The sequence below is a fragment of the Papaver somniferum genome, chromosome 9 (assembly GCF_003573695.1).
Source record: "Papaver somniferum cultivar HN1 chromosome 9, ASM357369v1, whole genome shotgun sequence".
NCBI lineage: Eukaryota > Viridiplantae > Streptophyta > Magnoliopsida > Ranunculales > Papaveraceae > Papaver > Papaver somniferum.
In genome coordinates this window covers 190,088,893-190,094,828 of record NC_039366.1, presented here as the reverse complement: position 1 = coordinate 190,094,828, position 5,936 = coordinate 190,088,893, and positions in this window count along the sequence as shown.

Below are 5,936 nucleotides of genomic sequence, written 5' to 3'. Positions count from 1 at the left end.
TTCCACTAATTTTAAACTAGATATTAACAAGTAAATCCTAAAAGGGAATTTGCACAACCATTACTTTAATTATTTCGCAGGTAGGCAACTGCTACCAGTATTTCCCTGTTCATCAGTAATATCAATTTGCACGAGGTTGTTTGTTGTCACCATCATTTACGGTGAAATTTTAGATCACACACTATCCATAAGACCGACCGGGGTGTACAAGTATCCTTCTCTTCATTAGGTATCACTCTGAAAACCACTATGTTATTTTATTTTTTCTCATTTCCAACACAAATACAAACTAAAGCATAACAGTCTTTAAAATAGATTCAGGGTCTTCCTGCATCTTGTTTTGGGGACGCACAAATTTTTAGCTACGGATAATCTTGAAGATCTAGGATTTGTGAAGTACAAGTTTATTTGGCCCAACAAAAGAGATGATAATGGGATGACTGAAGCAAGACTAGATAGGGGCCTTGCAAGTGCTGCCTTCTGAGATCAAAACAAGAATGCATCTAGCAAAACAAGGATGCATCTATATAATTCTTTACATCAATTCAACCACAGCAACACAAAAAAAGGAGACAACCCAATGCATGTAGAGTACACCAAAGAAGAAGCTGAAACTCAAATTATTGAATTCAAAATAATTTGGAAAGCTCCAACGCTATTTACTATGAAAATTAACATAGCACTCATCTGCAACCCTATGAATAATATATTTGGAATGGAAATGCTTCTCTTTGATCACACAGGTAACTGCAGATGAGTTAAAGGAGCACGTCTCCAGCAAAGCTCTCCAAAAACAATGAGAAATAAAGCATCCACTGATGCTTACAACTGGGAAGCGGAATTAGGAAGCAGGATGAAATTTGAATCAAACTCTGGACAACTAATAAAGCTAATCATTAGTCTGCATGCTGCAAAGATTGGAGAAAAATTCACGCTGAACAATGATGGGAATAAAGTTTTTGAAGTCGGCACATGGAGCACAATCAATGAAAGGGAAAATCAACTGGCAGTTAACCTAGCTATGCTAAGTACTCACTGCAATACAAATAGGAGTTGGGATCAAAACTCTATAACTGGTCTTTTTATGTTACTTTCAGACAATTTAATTACCAGGCCTGTAGGAAATCTAAACAATGGTATTGTAACTCTTAATCCAAATACGGATAACTTTATTTTGGACATGGAGAGAACCCGCAGTCTGCTAGCCAACAACAGTTCTCAAACTATCTAATCTGCCTATAGGGGCTTTTCCCCCTTTCCCTATAAAAAAAAGAACACCTGGTTACAATGTGTTCATACCATTCTCCAATCATTCTCAATAGTCCATACCAATGCTCAATAGTCAATACCAATTTTCAACCAACTTAAGGACACAAACCTTTCAAAGTCTTTGGAATTTGGCTAAATAAACAGTTCTTTTTTTTTTATTTTGACTTAAAGGTTAAAATTTTATTGAAAAAAATAAAAAATAAAATTACATATCAAGTGCCGCAAAAGGGAATTAGACTAAGGGCCCACAAGCCTTAACAACAACTAACAAAGGAATACAACTCTCCCTCCCATCTCCAAAGAGCTTAAAATAAGAGACAAACAAGCAAATGTCGCAGTCTTTTTCTTCCTAGCAGGGGTTCTTCTCCCTCTACCAATCATATCACTGTTTTTAACTCTAGACCAATTGAGTTTAGCGAGTTCTTTTTCAGGGTTTATCTTGGATTACTATGCCACTGAATACATTCTTCATGTCAGCTTTCTTGCCTCCACCACCTAACAAAGAACTAACATTCACAAGATTGTCAACTTTTTGTTCCTTAGTCATAGGTATCCTTCTAGGTATTTCTTCTAAAGTTCTCATTTTCTCAACTTCCATAACTTCATTATATGTTTCATACACCGACTCTTCACTAGAATCATCACAAAATTCAATCGTGACTTTGCCATCGCTGGCTCCTTGTTACCCTCTTGTTCTCTAATTTCTTCTTCTCTACTCCCTGTCAAAGATTCATCTAATTCTTCATTCACACTTTCAGCGTTTGTATCTAAAACAGAAAAAAGGTTCAGGGACCAAGGTTGAACTTGCGAAGTACCTTTTACGCTTGATTTCTTCTTCTTTTTAGTATAAACAATCCATTTTTTTGTTGAAGGTTCGGTTGCCACTTTTATAACCCCATCATGTTGTACACCAGCAGTCAAAATCTCCTCTGATTGAGACACCACATCCACTTCTTGTTGCATAGACCTTGTAATCACTTATTTTGTCTCCCCTGCACTAGTCTCATAATCCTTGTAGTGGATGCTGCGGTATCACTAGTCTTAGGGACCCACCTATTTTTTTGTACTTAGGTGCAGGATTGGAACCACACTTAGCATTTGAGTTCCCAAAACTCTTACAAAGATAACATAGAGTAGGCTTCCATGGACATTCAACCCTCACCTTATAATTTTTATCATAAATTTGATAAGGAAGCTCTGAAGGAAAGGTGCCGGTTGAATCAATTTCTACACAAACTCTAGCAAAGGACATTCTATTCTTCATTGTTGTAGGAGTATCAGTTATAGTTGGAGTATCTACAAGATTACATATCCTAGCAAATCCAGTAGCATTCTAAAGACGAATTGGCAAATCTCTAATTATCATCCATTTATGTATAGATCTGAATGAACCAATATGTTGTTCAGTAAATTGAGACCTTGGACGAATTAAGAACAATCTACTAGTAATATACAAAGAATCCATTTCTAAAATTCTTGTTATATCCTCTTCTTGTGAAAACTTGAACATGAAAGCTTGTTCTCCATAGATAGTCATAGGAAAATCTCCCTTTGTTTTCCACTGACTTGTTAAGCTCTCTTTCACAAAGATAAAATCAGGTCTCTTACCCACGAAGTACCCCACAATGAGAGATTCATCCAATTCAATATGAGGTTGAAGCTCACCTGATGAGAAGAAGGCATTAGGTTCTCCATCGATGCTTTTAGGTTCACCAAATGCAAGTTTTGTTGTTTTCGTCGTCCTAGAAAGATTGTTGAGACATGAAATCCATTTTTGATTATAAGTAGAAATAGGATTTGAGACGCCATCAATTTTAGATAGAGTTGCTGAACTCGACAATCATGGAAAATCTTCCAACCCAAAGTTGAAACTGGAGTTAGAAGATGATTAATTTAGAAGGGTTTTCTCTCTGGAGTAAACTCAATGGAGGGATTGAAGTAGGAGGATTTGCGCCTCCAGCCATGGAGAAATTGAAGAAATTTTTGCCCTAAAAAATCGCATTGAAATCCCTTGCCACTTCATTGAAGAGAGGAGAGATAAAAAACTTTGATAATAATCTAAATGAAAAGTCATGTTTGGGCATTATATCTACTACCTGGGATACCATGTTACAGGTGGTAATGCCTATAGAATTATTCGGGAAATCAGCTCTATCAAAAACAGTATTCGGTTGTGGAATAAATACTCATTTGCTAATATCAGAACAATAAAGCCAAATTCGCGCGCTCTTGACTAAGCCATTTCAAATCCCATCATTGCAATAGGTCTTAAGTTATCCGACCAAGTGAGGAAGTTTTAGCTCATTGGTAGAAGGTAGAGGAGATATTCTGGAAGGACAAGAGCGAGGGAACAAGAAGTCCACTTGGGAGATAGAAATACCACGTATATCCACAAAAAAAAAGAAAAAAACTCAGAATAGATGTGAGAATAAATAGAATTGAATAGATAAAATACAACCAAGGTAACTAGGTAGAAGAAAAGAAAGAATAACACATTTAACCACTGATCAGTTTAGTAAAGTTGCTTCTACCTCAAATCCTTTCTCATGCAATGATTATTTGAACATGTAGACCAGGTGGTCAGTCCAGAATGCAAGTCTCACACGTCCTCCTACATTGGGTAGTATCTTCAATGAAGCCAGATACGTCCCCAGAACATGTTGGCTTCACAACTTAACTAATGCAACACTTTTATATATGATTTGTACGTTTTTTCATCCGTCTAGGTTTTTTCCCTTTTGGGTTTTCCTGACAAAGTCTTAGCGCACGAGACAGTATCATAATAGTGTGGTGTCATCAAGAGGGGTGTTGTAAATAAATATTAGGTGGATTTACACCAAACTTACTCCCCCCTTTTATATCTAATTCTTGATCCTTATACATTCTCTACTAGCCTTTTTAACTCCCACAATTAGTGTGATAACTTAGATTTAATAGCTTTATATTAATGGGTATGTACTCCATTATTTCTCTAATGTTAATGCTCTCTTTACTATATTCACTTATGTTTGCCTATAAATCGAGACTCATTCTCTTTGTAAGATACAGTAATTCTAGTAATGAGAATTTTATTCTTCTCTTCTCTCTGTGTACGAAGTAGTTTATCTTTTCATTAGTTTACAACATTCACAAAAAAATGGTTTGATGAATTTTTTTCACCTACTATAGCAGGAGATAAGGATAAAATTGTAATTCTAGCTAGTGAGAGTAAGTTGGAACTTTCACCATTTTTAGACACCCTTTATCTCTCTCATATCATATAGGTGGGCACATAATTAGGTAGGTCTCGAATTAACGAGGTTAAAATTAATTGATTAACATAACAAACTGTATAATGGCCCAATGTTAGCTAGAATCAAGATTTTTTTTTTTTTGAAATCAGACATCTAATATACTGCATTATGTTGTGTTTTACTTGTGTTGTAACCCGTCGTCCCATATCCCATGTCTTTTGGGTTCTGAGGGACTTCCCTTGGAGCCATTTTAAAAAGGGAGACACCAACACTACTTGGTGAAATAGGTTCCTTTATAATCAATTTCAAACCATCTGCTATTGGTTGTAGTAGAATGTGCGGAACCACATATTAGATCACTACATAGAGGGACTGATAATTTAGAACGCCGGGAAGATTTAGGTAGAAGAGAAGAAAGGTCGATCAGTTGGTGATTTTGTGGCTCAATTTATTAAAGAAGTGCTAGTGCTTGGCTATTTACTAGCCGCGATCGTTCATCCTCTGTCCTAAATAAAGAAAAGGTGAATAACCTACTTTGGCCAATCTCTTCAATACGGATACAATAACTATCATAGCGATTTTCTTTGGTACCTACTGGTATGAAGCAGAAAACAAAGGGGCGTAATTAGTAAGACTAATTCAGACAACCTACCGGAGTAGACCCGCCCTAATTCTGTCATTCGACTTGAGAAACCGCTACTAGTAGGTGGCGGAAACCCAGCACCTTGGTCTTACTCGCGTACTTTGTATATGAGATATTTAAACACACCTGCAACAGTAGGTTTAGGAGACTGTCAAACACTACCGTCAAATAGTACTCCTGGATAAGGCGGGTTCTCTTGAAACTTCGTCGTTATATCCTCCAAAATGGAAAATTTTATTTTATCCAAGATGAGAAAAACAATAAATGGAAGTCTGGCCTTACTAGATTGCATGTTATAACTTCCAGATCTAACAAATTCAAACTGCCAACCACATGGAACCGTCTTCGACTCTCGTCATTCAACAGTTGATCGAGTCCTGAACTTAAAAGGTTGGCCCCACAAATTTCCCTGTGTTACTAATTGCACTACCAGTACAAAAATCCCTGATTATTCATGTTAGGTTTTACAAAAAACCTGCATATCCGACCCCACACGGCACACTCAATATCCCTAATCTCTGCAAAATTGCATGCGGTTCTGTTATATAAGCATTTCTTAGGGAAGCCGTACGTATACCCCTGGATACTTTTCTTAACTACTCCACCTTCTAGAGACTCCGAGAGGCTGAGGCACATGCCACGACCAGACCGCTAGTTATTGATAGGTAAACCACTTCATTCATGCATGGTTGACGACATATATGACCTAGCCGATCGACCAAGTCAGAGTCCATATATAATGCATCATCATGATATACATATATATAAGCCATAGAAATACTGTATATCCT